The 14,518-nt window shown below is 37.8% G+C and overlaps 1 protein-coding gene and 2 pseudogenes across 6 annotated transcripts in view; 2 read left to right on the plus strand and 1 right to left on the minus strand.

Moving 5' to 3' along the window:
- On the plus strand, positions 1-822 carry LOC120413116 (DNA polymerase subunit gamma-2, mitochondrial-like; annotated as a pseudogene).
- The window catches only part of LOC120413114 (phosphatidylinositol 3,4,5-trisphosphate 3-phosphatase and dual-specificity protein phosphatase PTEN), a 146,135-nt gene that overhangs the window by 1,779 nt on the left and 129,838 nt on the right, over positions 1-14,518 (plus strand). For 5 of the 6 annotated variants that reach the window (XM_039573823.2, XM_039573821.2, XM_039573822.2 and 2 more), the window contains exon 2: positions 3,015-3,270. The gene's annotated coding sequence lies outside the window, so the exon portion shown is untranslated. Of the gene's footprint in view, positions 1-3,014; positions 3,271-5,918; positions 6,254-14,518 lie in introns of those variants that run through there. The other variant, XM_052708866.1, reaches the window with a different exon arrangement.
- LOC120413097 (origin recognition complex subunit 5-like) lies at positions 823-5,872 on the minus strand (annotated as a pseudogene).

Below are 14,518 nucleotides of genomic sequence, written 5' to 3' on the forward strand. Positions count from 1 at the left end.
ATGGTTGGTGTGAAGGGGATTGTGGGCTTCCGGCAGCTGCTGGAAGCTTGTAGGGATAGTTGTAGCGTTAGGTTTGGGGGATAATGTTGTGGACGGTTTTAAGCTGAGCCCAATTGGACGAATGTTGCGCAATAATCTGAGAGATGAGTTTAGACGAGGGGAAGCTGGAACAGCGGTGTACGAAGGAAGTTCTGGGATTCCGATGCGGGAGAACCTGAGCTTTGTAAAGGAAACCTTTGATCCGAATGTACCGTTTGGAGTTACAATAGAGGAGCGATTTGCGAACGGGAAGGTTCCCTTGAATGATTCCTTGACCCTTAATCTGGACCAAGGTCACACGCTCTCCTGCCGATACCTGATCAACCCGTGGCCACGCTGCAGATCGTGCTGGATGCGTTTGAAAGTGGCGGCGATGCAAGCGTGAGGATTCACCGCAAGCTGGCGCCGTTCAAGTGTGGCATCGTGTGTCTTTCCGACAGTAAGTACTGCGTTCTTGTTTCTGATTTGAGTTTTAACTGTCTTTCTCGCTTTCCAGACCCCGCCCTGATGCCGGAGTTGCGCGACCTGGCCAAACACCTGTGCAACGTGCTGCGCAAAGCGAACCTTCCCGTGCTCGACTGCTCCGAGCGTAACGGCGGTCGTTCCCTTTCCAAACAGCTGCACCACCTCGACTCGATTGCCGTCCCGTACTGCCTGCTGCTGCGCGACCAGTGTCTCCAGAATGGCCTCTTTCAGCTGCGGTCCCGCGACACCACCCTCAGCGAAACGATTCACATCTCGGATTTACCGCAATATTTATTGAAAATAGTAACAAGTTGAGTTTAATAAATACAAACACACGCAAGCGCAAGTTTAGAAGAAATCGCATAGGTATTGTCTCACGTTGAAGCCGACCATCTTGCCGATGTGCACGATAAAGTCCATTCCTACGGTGCACTGAAGTCGCGCGCTGCCGTCCATGATGGTTCCCTCGCCGGAGGCAAAGTTCAGGAACTTGAGATGAATAAGCGTTGAGATTTGCGCCAGCAAGTTGCACGTCAGGCCGATCTTCTCGTCCAGAATGGCGTAAAAGATGGCCAACAGCCGGTCGATGGTGAACGCCGTCGGTCCCAGCTGGGTGCCATCTTTTCCAACACCTTGGCCTTTGCGTTGACCGACTGAAGGCGCTTCTTCTGCTTGCCGTGATATTTCATAAACAGTCGTTTGTCCTCCTTGGCGGCGTTGTGACTCGCGAGGTACGCCGCAATCAGCAGGAACTTGGCGTAGAAGGGCAGTTCCAGGTTTTGCGCCAGCCGCTTCATCGTTTGCATCTGCTCGACGGATTCCGAAGAAGTCTGGCCGTCGACGGTGATGGGACGTAGCAATTCCTGGTTGACGTTCCCCATGCGCATGTAGATTGTCCCGAGGCCAAGTTTCATGGTTTTAGAAATATTCCGCCAAAGCCGGGTCACGTCGTCCGCGGCAATCATCCCGTCCAGCACCGGTTCGCAGTACTTGTGGAAGCACTCGAGCGCAACCAGCTGCAGCTCCTTCAAGTCGCGACACACCTTGAAGAACACGTTCAGGAAGATGTTGAGGTAGTTTTCTTAGAAATCGGGCGTCAGCATCTCCACAATCTTCAGACGCTTATCAATTTCCTCCTCCGACAAGTTGGCATGCTTGTAGGACCTAAAAAGTACAACCAATCAGTATCACAAATTGCCCTAAAACATTCAAAATAACCCTTACTCCAACTCAATCCTAATTGCTCCCGCACCGCCTCGAAATCGTTCATCAGAATCACCAGAATGTCCTTCTTGCTGTACTCGGCCACAAACAGCTTCACTACCGGCGCGAGCCCCGTCCTGACAAAGTACTTTTCAAACGGCAAATCCGACACGAGCAGCACGTTCAGCCCGGTCACCTCCGGCAGTCGCAGCAACATTTACAGCACGTTGTGGTCCATGTCGCGCACCCGTTCGGCGTTCTCCAGCACGACGATGTAGCTTCGAGAGGGCGACAGTCGCGCCAGCTGGGCCACAAAGTCCTTCATGGAGTCGACGCTGGCCAGCGAGGCGTACCCGTTAGCCGCGTACGGGACGTGACCGGTCAGCCGGTTCAGGATGGCCTTCGGCGAATCCTCGTCCCTACGGCGTCCTTTCGCACGATGGCGTCCAATCCCGGGCGCTACACATCTGGAATGAAATATGAAATTAAACGCAAGAAACACTTTTTTTAAATTTAATTATCAGCTGCCAAAACGCAGTCTTCGCATTATTTTCTAGGAAAAACTTACCTGGACACAAGTATTCGGCTTATGATAAGATTAAAGCACTTTTAAAACAAAAAAGCAAATTAAAACAACTGAAAAGCCGCAAACATGAAAATTCCTATGTGCAAGATTGTTTACCTTGTCGGATAGGATGATTTTCCATGAAACCTATCTGACAGATGCGTACGAGAGCGCTGATTGGTCGATGTTCTCTCCTAACGGCTTATCTCTCTCGCACTGCAAGCATTGAAATATTTCATATTCTCGATCAGCTGATGACTACACGTTGCGCAAGGACTGGACAAACATGAAGATTGCAAAATATTTTTGTTTCAGAGTTTCATAAAAAACGACTTAACAAATTAACTAAAAATCATGCACCTTGGTCATTTTTATATGAGCGTATATGCATCATAATTGAAAAATGATATAAATGGATCATAAGTTGAATTGCTAAGGTTCTATGTGCACGTTTGACCCAAATGCACATAGGACTCCCACGTGGTAAAACGACCTATAATTATTTGGTGTAGAATTTATTGAGAATCGTTTTAGGTTGTTTTGTATTTTATCAATAACTGAAAAAATAAAAGGCTTTTAATAAATTGGATCAGCGGAAAGTGTAGTTTTCGGCTTGCAGAATTTCATGCAATAAATAACTCAGTTTGTTTACTTTTGTCGCATAGGACCTTTTGAAAATTTACTCTAGATATATTCCGTCAATTTGAACGGTGAAGGTCTTCTTTCTCCTCTTGCCGATTAGCGTTAGTGTGGTGCGGTTCTTCGTCGTCGTCAAGAGTCTCGTCGAGATCTGCTGCCACCCATACAAAGGACCAAGGCTAAGGCAGACTCACGTGTGTGAGAGTGTGGAGAGAATACACAGAGTGTGCATGAAATGTGGTGATGAGAAGTGAGACGAGCTCAAGTGAGTCGAAGTGTGAGCAAGTGAGCGGTGAGACAGTGAGGCGAGACGGTGAAGAGTGTAATCTACTGGAATAATAAACTTGGCGATTTTTAAGGTGAGATTAAACATTTCTGTTTATTTTCTTACAATACAAACTTATGCATGACCTAATTCATATAAATTAAATGTTTAGAAATGTATGTTAACATTATTTCGTGAAAAATTAGAGATTTTTGATTAAATGTGTATTCATTTAAAAAAGAAATGACTCGATAAAGTGACCTTTCACATGAAAAATTTAACTAAATTATAAAAAGACTTCTATATTTTCCCGAACTCTTTGAACGAACTTAAAAACAACAATGAGAACAAACCGTCTTATGACAGCACTAGACATGATAAGTGAGCGAGTGAGCAATGAGTGCAAGCGATGAGCGGTGAGCAAAATTTAAATGTCATAAAATGGAAAAACGCTCTCACGCGCACACCGATGTTGCGGCACTTGCCAGTGTAATGGTAGAACATAACACAGCATAAAAAAGAGAGCGTTATTTGCACAAGAATGAATGTTTTTTTTAAACTCTGATCGTCATATTAAAACAAATGATTAGCGTTTCATTACATATCCTTTTAGAAATACATATTCCAGCAACATTATTTTTCAATTATTATTTGTTTTTTTTTATCCTTGACTTGATACATAGTTTAACTAACAAGTTATCGTACCCAATAAAACAACAAATTACAAATTAAAAAAATAAAATTTGTATTTTTGAGCCAAAACTACTAAGCATAAAATGTTTTTTTCCTGTTTTTAAAATACAAGGACTAATACAAATAAAACTAAATAAAAAACACGAAGTTGACTTTATAGCTGTCGGCCACCATTGCTAGTACCAACCACTAGTGTCTTCCTTTTTATCTACAAGGAGACTTCGCCGCCCTGGGCTCCTAAGTGTATGAAAGTATGGCACGGAGCGACGGCGCCGAATACCCATATTTACACAAAGAATTTTAGAGCGCCCTCCGCGGGATTCGAACCGGCGACCTCTGGATTGTGAATCCAGTGCGCGGGCGGGACGAAACGAAACTAAATACTCCTTTTTATTCTTGTTTACCACTCCTACTGAAACATTTCAAAACCCGAATCGGTAAATTTGGATGGAAAATGGACCAAATCAAATTTAATAGGACCAATTAATTAGAATTTAGGCTGTCGATCATCTTGATATCAATATTGCTCTATCTGTAAATTAATTTTCAGTCCCTTCAAAAGCATGCTTTGATTTTTCGTTCTATAATATGATAACCCCGTTCTCAACGGCCTCTTCAATATCGTCACAGAGAGAGTCCACTGTATTAAAAATTTTGAGAAACTTCACTGTAATCTAGGTTGAATTTGGACAGCCTAATTTTGCTCAATATTATGAATTTTGTTGGTTAGTTTCTTGCAAAATAGGGTCAGAATACCAAAATCATAGAATTATGAAATACTGAGAATAAAAATGAAATTTATTCCATACTTCCAAACAAAAGAATTTCGAAAGATTTTGGGCCGTTTTTTAATAATCGTCGATTGAGATCTCCAAAAGAGCTTTACTGAGATCTTTCCAAGGGTTAAATTCATAAGAAAGAAAAGTGCTAGAAACATTCATAATAATTAAACTCAATCCATGTGTTTTAAGCTTTTCGGGAAGAATTTCTCACATTTGCAGATAAAAAGTTCCAAATGTTATGTCACTTTTCACTTTTTTGTAAACAATGTGAAACCAATCAACTAAATTAAAAAGAGATCCATTACAACATCGATTTTCTAATACACGAAAAAGTTGAGGAAAGGATTTTCTCAATTTCGTAGATAAGAATGTAATTTCTAGATTTTTCCTGACTCTATTTAATCTTCAGATTGAAAAGAAAATTGCACACACATCAAAACATCATTTAAATACAATATACATAAACAAGCAATGTTGCATGATCTGAGAATCGACTCGAAGCTATCTGCGTGATGTCCAATCGCTCTACCGCCGTGCCACGAGCGCGGGATATTATAAAACGGCATTACGCAACTATACTCTCTTTATATCTGCCCTCTCTTTCGTCATTCTGAGGGGCAGCTGTACTGCCGCTCGAAGCTAGTCCGTCCCATATGTAATTTCGTCAATTTTGAGGTAATGATGCAGTTTGGTTCAAAATCATGTAAACTATCAGAAAAACCAATAAAATTTAGTACTTTGTTCTAGAAAACCGGAAAAAATCCACTTTTTCGTGAAATTCTAACTCGTAGCCTTATGGGCGGGACAAATTTGACATGCGTTTTTCTCGGCTTGTTGTTTTTACATATGGGACGGACTCGATTAGAGCGGCAGCTATAAGTGTTAGAACAACTGGTAAGCGGTGTCATTGTTTCCGAGTGACATTAGATGTCACCCTTTTTATCGTTTGGGTGTAGAATAGGAAATATTGATCAAGAAACTACAATTTGACGTTGATTTGGATGCACTTGTAACTAAAGTCAGCATAAATGACGTTTCACCCACTTTTTTTTCGCTGTGTCCCCGAAGCACCACCACCACCGGAACATCCAACAACCGGCGGTACCGCTCGTGTATTCGACGGATTGTCAAAACCCGAGAGAGAGCCGTCGATTCATATTTGCCCAAGGTGTGCGTGTGTTTACAAAACTTGCCACCACCACCAGCAGCGTATCCACACATCATTGGGCCAAAGTGGCCGCGGCGGATTTCGATTCGTGAGTCCAACCAGACCAGGCCAGCAACACTCTTCGTATAGTTGATGACCGAGACGGGCCCCGCGAGTAGTGTCGAATTTTTGAAGTTTTTTTTTCTTTCTACTTTGCCTTCTGAAGAGGTAATAAAGAAACTGATTTATGACCCAGTAGTGATCGCGTCGTGCGTGGTGACCACCAAGTGTTGGCCAAGATGTAGCGGGTCCCAGGTGCCTGTGCCGCGCGAGAATCCGGAAGTGACCCTGGCCAGAAGTGACAATTTGAAGGGGGGCATTTTCAAGGCCTTTTCCGGACGAGCTTTGTACCACGAAAATTGAGAAGAAACTCCAAGATCTACAGCAAATTTACGGTAAGAACCTCGCCAAGCTCCAAGTTTCGAATTTCCGCAAGTTTCGGGAAACGAAAAAATCGAACGGGTTCAAGATCCTTGTTCCTGCAGGAAGAAAAGTGAAAGCTCTTTCCCATCCTTTGTGGCGGACGTGATTGTCCTTTCTCTCCCACTCCCACTAAAGGGGTGGGGGGAGGAGGACTCTCTTTGTGTGGATGACCTGCACTTTCCTTTTTACCGGTTCGCGTTGACCTCGAAGACCTGGAACAGTTGTTCGGGAGGCGTTCAAGTTCCGGAGTTCTACCGACTTAAAACTGTCAAAAAACCTCAAAAAGTTGTGAAATTCCGCAAATCCGAAAGAATTTGGCAGGCGAAATTCCAGCACCCAGGAAGGAAAAACGGTACGGTTTTCCTCCACTCGATTTTCCTCCTGGGGGAAAGAGGGGAGGTCCGATTTTCCGTGCTGTTCCTGAAAACAAAGACGTCCGCCGAGGCATGCGTATTCCGTGGTGGTCGGTCGGTGGGAGAGGATCCGTACGCACATTGCCTCGCACCAACACTGCGAAGTTGGGAGAAAGAGTTGTCAAAGTTACAAGAGAGAGAGAGCGCACGTTACACACGAACACAGACGTCGGAATGTGATGGTTGTGTGAATGGTGAAGTTGAAGAGAGAGAATGAACGGATGGATGAAGGGAAAGAAACATGGTGGTAGGAGCAAGGTGTCTCGCGGGGGTGAAATTGTGCCGGAGACAGAATAGCCGGAATGGAAATGGTGTAATTTAGTTGAATCTCAAGAAAGTGTTACAATATTTGAAGGATTCGGACTTATTTCCATTCAATTTATCGATTACAGTGGACTCTCTCATTGTCGATATTGAAGGGACAGTCGAGAGAGGTTGTTATCAAATTATAGAATGAAAAATCAAGCAATCTATTTGAAGGGACTGAAAAATGTATTGACAGCTGGAGCATTATTGATATCGAGAAGATCGACAGCCAGAGAGTCCACTGTATTATTATTGAAATCGTACAATACAAAATAAAACAGCAATAAAATTAGTTAACATTTAAACTGAAACCGCGAAGGTTTGACCGATTGTTTTTAATTTGACACCGTCTTTACACAGAGCTCACACTACTACCAATCGTTTGGTTTGATAGTAAACGTAAGTACCGTGTACAAAGTGACAGTTCGTTACTAGTTTGACTTTTTCAAACCAACGCCAGTGGGCGAAATCGGACCCAAAATCGGACTTAATTAATCGCGGCTGGTTCCCGAATTTGAAAACTAGTGTCTCTTATGTAGAAAAAATCCAGAGAATCGATTGGTGATGGTTGCATCCACCGCACGAAACGGCAAAGGGTCCATTTTGCCCCGATTCGACATTTTTCAACAATTTTTCTTCAAAATCGCTCTGTATTTAGAAAGGAGGCTTTATGAGGCTATCCAAAATACACTTGGAATCCAGTAAAAATAATCAATTACACCGCAAAAATCATCTAGCATCATCAATTCCGCTGTAAAAGCATTTTTGGACGTTTTCAAATGTTGGGTCAGTTTCTAAAAATCTGAAAAAAAAATATCAGCGAGATCAGAAAATTTTTACATAAGAAGGACTATTTGCACTTGATTATTTGTCCCATGTAGCGAAAAGTAGCGTAAACGGAAATGACTGTGAGAGAAAATGATGAAGCTCTCGAAATTTCAGAATAAAAAACTATCAATAAAAATATTTAATAAACTACAGCCAAAAAGTCACGATTTTTACTTAAATTGACACACCCCTTAAAAAATCATTTTCCGATTCCGATATGTTTCCAAACCAGTAGAAAACCACTTCAACCGAATCTTACTCCAGCGTTAATATTGTAGTGCATTGTTTAGTAAATATAGCAATTTAAAAATCTCTAGACGACTTATAAGCTTTAAAAAAGAAAATCGATTTACAAATTTACTCTAATCGAAACCATTTTAAACCAGCAAATTATTGTCTTGACATTTTTGACGAAATTTTAAAGGTATTTTTAATAAATAACAGTTATATGAAAATTTACAGACCAAACATTTTTATTTGCATTTGCAATTTTAACAACACCGACAGTTTGTTTATATAAAAAATATTAGGCATTTGTATTTTTTTTTGGTTTGACTGAAACTTCGAGGCAACTTTCTTTTTAGAATAGAAACGATTTTCAATCATCAGTTCAAGTATCTATATGATTTGGCAAGATTTGATGATTTTTGATACAAAAGACGGTCAATATTTTTTTTGTTCTGCTATTTTTTAAATCATGTTTTTCTGAGTTTACGGAAAAGCTTTATAACTTCAAATATTATTTTTGTTAACGTTAATAGTAGTTTGTAAATTACATCTTTTGATTCTGAAATACACTCTTTTTATACACTTTAAAATCGCAAAAAAAGTTCTAAATTGACGACACTGTACACTTTTCTTTGAAATAAAGACATATAAACGAAGATGATTTTATAGCTGTCGGCCACCATTGCTAGTACCAACCACTAGTGTCTTCCTTTAAACTACAGAACTTCGCCGCCCTGGGCTCCTAAATGTTGGAGTACGGCACGGAGCGACGGCGCCGGATACCCATATTTACACAAAGAATTTTTAGAGCGCCCGCCGCGGGAACCGAACTAGCAACCTCTGGATCGTGAGTTCAGTGCGCGTTCCGATTGATTCACACGGGCGGGACATATTCATTAGAGAAAAATTTAGTTGCAATCTTGCTTTAACTCAAACGGTGCATTTGAACAATGTTTTACAAAAAATATCGGTTGCAAATTTAATATGAATAGTTTTTTTGAAACATTATTTCTGAAACTTTCTTTACACGTTATTTTTTAAATGTCTTGGAGCAAAACAATTCTATCTTAATTCATAATAATTCACTGTGAATCGATGGCTGCAAAGTTGGTTGGAATTATAGTTGGAATTTACAATTAAAAGAATATTTTTTCTTTCTTCGGGCGTGAAACTTTATTTCTGAACGGTCCTTACAATATCCTGCAATTTTGCCGAAGATAGAAAAAATCATCTCTAGTTAAGGTTTTTGAATGTTTTTATAACATTTTCAATAAAAAGATCTAAATTTGTATGTAGACTTGTATGAAAAGAAAAATATTGTCCTAAAGCTTTTTATTAATTTTTATATCCAATGCACAGTGGTCCAGATCGCAAAATAAAGTGGAAAACTGCGCCTTTCTGGAGCTTTGGTATCATTGGAGAAAAGTTGTTGGTAATTGGATGAGGCAACTTTTCGCTTGATTTAAATTAGGGTGTTGTTGTAATTTTAACTCTGCATGAATATTTTTGAGTTTTTTTATTTTCTAGAAAGTTTTTGGACTTGTCAATGTAAGCAACTTTGCCGAGGACACCAAAATATTATCTCGCAATCTACGCCTCCTACGACCATATTTAGGGAAAGCATCTCTGCAAATCTTAAAAAATCTGTTTTTTTTAACGTAGCAATTCAGGGTTATGTTTTTGAGAAAAGTGATGTCCTAAGCACTCTTAAAAATAAACATTTTCGTTTTTTGAAAAATCAATTTGGACTAAACGGTCAAAAGTTGTTGTTATCTTAAGGTTTAAAAGATGCAATTTTAAAACTCATATATCTCAAAAAAGCACCAGGTTGCATTCGAAAGGGGAGATCACATAAAACCCATAGAAACCCAAAATATGTCCAAAAATCGATACTTTGACACTTCGGCTTAATTCTGCGGGCAAAATAACGTGGAAAACATATAGTTGAACAATTTTCAAATTTCGTTAGGGTGGTCCTTTACACTTTTTCCTTGAAATTTAGACATCTTCAAACTAAGATATCTTGACGATTTATAATCACTTTGATACTTTATTAAATAACTAAAATCATTCTTTAACATTTTTTTTTCAATTCTCGCTTACTTTTCAAAAGGTCCTATGTACATAGGAAACCCATGGCGCATCTGTTGTTTTGAAAAGTAATCTGAAATTGTTCTGTACCCAACCACCGACAGTCGGTTTCTTTTTTCCATCTAGCTAGCTTTGCATGTGAACCCTGCTTGGACCTGGCAAACCACACGCCACACTGTCCTGCCCTCTCCTCACGTTTCCAGCCTTCACCGCATTCGGGTTATGTTGCTAGCCGGCCGGCTGATCGTTGGCTCAATTTCCTACTGCCAATTTTCGATTTCGGAGAAAAGATTTTACGCTGCTGCCAGGCAACAGCAACATTGAAATCTATGCTGACCGCGCTAGACTTGACTATGATGGAGTACGAAAGATCTTCAGCAGATCTTGGTGGTGATGGCAAGACTGTCTTATATGATTGATTGTTTAAAGAAATTTTACAATACATTTTTTAGATAAAACCAAAATATTGTTTATTGCAATTTTTTATATTTTGAAAAAAAAGTATGAAATAAAAAATAGCTCAAAAGACAGTTTTGCGATGATGCCATCGTTGGGTACAGCCAGCGATGAGTCGAGCGCAAAAAAAATCCGGAGAGTAACACCAAGTTGCGATGTGAGGTAAAGACCGACGAAGCGGACGAGTAGCAAAAAAAAAAAAGCTATTAAAAAACTGGAATCGAACGATGTAGGGTGAGTGGCCCCAATCCTGAACAGTTTTTTTTTCTAAATTTTCAGAACAAGAATTCACATAAACTTGGTTTTAATAAACTTTAGAAAAATAATGATTAAGTGAAAAAAATCCAAAGCACGACCATTTACCCTATAAAAGGGGGGCCTGGTACACATCGCGTCAAAACCCAAGCACACCGTCCGGCGGCGGCGGCGACCAACTGACCGACCAAGAGCAAGTTGTGCTCTCGGTGTTGCCATGCCAAGTTTTAGGCCAAATTTAGCAAGTACAACCGGGAATTCCCCCCGTCTGGCTAGACGTGGCTATAGGCGAAACAGTGTGTGTGTGCTTACAATTCACTTTGGGGGTACGGAAATTAGCTTTACTTTGCCCTGCAAGGATTATCGGGAAGAGTTTTGGAATGTAAAGATTGATTGGTTAGAATCTGGATTGTTTCAGATAGGATTTAAAAACCCCTATGGAAATCCAAATAAAATGTTGAATATTAAGAGTATTATGCTAACGTTTGGGTATCTTACAAATCATAAAATTGTGTAAAATTGTTTAAATTCTACCAATGAACAGTAAGGCACGTCGTAGTCAATGGTGAGCACGGAAGGAATCTTCCGATTCAGGCTTATTTTTCGGTTTATAATGGCCGGAAATAAATTTGCGTCAGCGTTGTGCGTGTGGATTTCGGAAATGGATAGTCTGATCACGTGTTTTAGAAAAAAAGGATTTTCCCATCAAAAATACAAACTATTCTGTTTTAATGTTCAATTTGAAGGAAAAACTTAATCCACCTATGTAGTTAGTGCCTTCTTCACCCAAAAACAAATTTAAAAAAATCATCTGGAAAGCAATTCTCTTCTTTCTAGCAAATCGACTTTTCAATGTATTTAATGATTTTGAACAAAAGTGCTAACTTTTGAGCTGTGACAGACGGTTACAAATATTTTTTTAAGTTTACGTACCTCGACTCTGACCAAAGTCGTGAAGAGGCCAAAAAAAAAAACGATACAGTGCTTTCAACAATTGAATTAAAACGTGTTTCAAAATGGATTATACACCTGTTCAGTTGTTTCGCAATCATCAGGTTCCAAAAATTCTAAGATTAATATTATTTTGTGCGATGCTGTGCACCGGAATTTCATTAAAATTCAAAATGTTCTTAAACGAAACCAAACATGCTTAATATAATTATCTATGGGAAAAATACATATTAGATTGGTTTCAGTTAATTAGACTTCTACTTTCATAAAAATTTGATTTTTTGTTATTTTTGCCCTTAGATTTTTTGTTTTAGGGGGGCGACATAAACTTTGAAAAATATTTGCAACGGTCTTTCGAATTTCAGAAAAAAATCAAAAACACTCTAATTTAAAACATCGATTAATTTTGGATTAAGCACTGAATTAGCTATCAAAAATATCTGTTATGAAACTTCCCCTAAGTGGACTGTTTTTAAAGTTTCAACCATTATTAGGCTGTTTTTTCGAAAAATTTGTATTTTTAATTTTAAAAATAGTATCCATCCAAATTTAAAAAAAATATTATCAATCGACTATAGCCTGGAAACTATTGATCCGATTTTCAATTAAAAATAACTTTGTGACTATATTTTCAGAATTTTAAAATTACGACTAGCATTAAAAGAGTGCAATAATAGCTTTTAAGCCTTTTTGAAATGTTTAACGTGATTTTGAAATTCTGAATATTTTTTTTATCGAATAGATGACATAACTTCACAAATGTTTCATTTTTGACACTGAAAATCGATAGTTTCCAAGATATCCTCGATTGAAAACATACGTACGAGTAAGTACACAAACAAACACACAAAAAAACACAAAAATTAACGGAAAAACCAAAAACCAAATTTTTAGTTTCCCTGAAGATGATTTAATAAAAATCGATACGTTGGATAAAGTACACAAATAAGTGTTTGAGCTGCTTTCAACGACTACAAGCCGAAAATCCATCTCAAATTAATAAACACAGTCGAAAAAAGCCACATTTACATTTAAAAATATTTTTATTTATTTGGAAGAAAATAACGAATTTTACGAAAATTTTATCTAAAATTGATTATAACTTAATCAAAATTTCAGAATACTATAGAAGCAAGTTCGATATATCATCCAAAATTGATTATGATGAAAAATTTCAACTGTACACTTATCAAAAATTACCGTCATCTGGGGAGGATCGGGACTGAAAAGGAACAGTAGTATTAGAGCACTAAATAGCGTCAAATTTGGAAAACGATGCACTATTTTTGTTGTTTTGTGTCTTCTATCAGAAACCAATCAAAATTATCCAAATATTGTGCAGTTACACACAGCTGTCCCAATTCGCCCCATGTGTCTTGATTCGCCCCAGATGACGGTACAGTCCAGAATAGATTATCCGAAGGCCTCGGAAAAGATTCACTATTTATTTTTATCGCTGTCTGATTTTTTATTGTCGAGCTTTTGTATGACTCCAAAACTACATTTAAGTATTGAAATATTTAAAAATTGCATTTTGTAGTTTGATAGGCAATCAACAATTCAAATTTGACTAAAATGGAGTCGGACAACTCGAATTGAAAATTGTATCAAACAAGTATTTCAATTTTACTCAAGTGCAGGGTTGTTACGGACGGCGCGGATCTGGCGCGGATTTGCTGGCTAATTTTGCTTAGGCGCGGATTTCGCGCGGATGGCAATTTTGATAAATAAGTTAATTGAGAGAGATAGAATTACTTTCAAGTTATTAAGAAAAATATTATCAGGAATTACGATAAATTGATTTTTACTTTGGGTGCAAGAATTTCATATTTTTTATTAATTGAATTTTCTTCTGAAACTGTTTGTTTGTATTGTTTTAGTACGAAACGTCGAAAAATGAAGATGAAGATTATGTAGAAATTATTTTTTATATGTTTCTTGTCATTTCTTAACATCTCCGGCTCTGAATATTTAATTTCATTTGAGTTTTGAGTAATGATTTTTAACCTTATTTATTTTTAATTTCATACTGGATTTATTTAATTTTTAATGTTGTAAATCAAATACTTTTCCCGAAGATATAGACATTAGAATGTGTAACAAAAACTATTATTGGGGCTTGTTCTGGTGGGCGCCAAACATGAGCTTGATAGGACGTTACAGAAGCTGGCCTCCACCTTAGAATTTTAGATGAAATTTAATCGGTAGAAATATTTTTTTATTTAAATTAAAACATTCTTGGCGAAAAAAAAATCCGAACATTCCAAATTCAAAGCTTCAGAAATTCAAAAATTCGAAACTTTTTTTTGTATTAATAGTTTAATAGTCTAAAATTCCAAAATTGTAAAATTCTAAAATTCTAAAATTCTTAAATTCTTAAATTCTTAAATTCTTAAATTCTAAAATTCTTAAATTCTTAAATTCTTAAATTCTTAAATTCTTAAATTCCTAAATTCTTAAATTCTTAAATTCTTAAATTCTTAAATTCTTAAATTCTTAAATTCTTAAATTCTTAAATTCTTAAATTCTTAAATTCTTAAATTCTTAAATTCTTAAATTCTTAAATTCTTAAATTCTTAAATTCTTAAATTCTTAAATTCTTAAATTCTTAAATTCTTAAATTCTTAAATTCTTAAATTCTTAAATTCTTAAATTCTTAAATTCTTAAATTCTTAAATTCTTAAATTCTTAAATTCTTAAATTCTTAAA

This window comes from Culex pipiens, chromosome 2 (genome assembly GCF_016801865.2).
Source record: "Culex pipiens pallens isolate TS chromosome 2, TS_CPP_V2, whole genome shotgun sequence".
Lineage (NCBI taxonomy): Eukaryota > Metazoa > Arthropoda > Insecta > Diptera > Culicidae > Culex > Culex pipiens.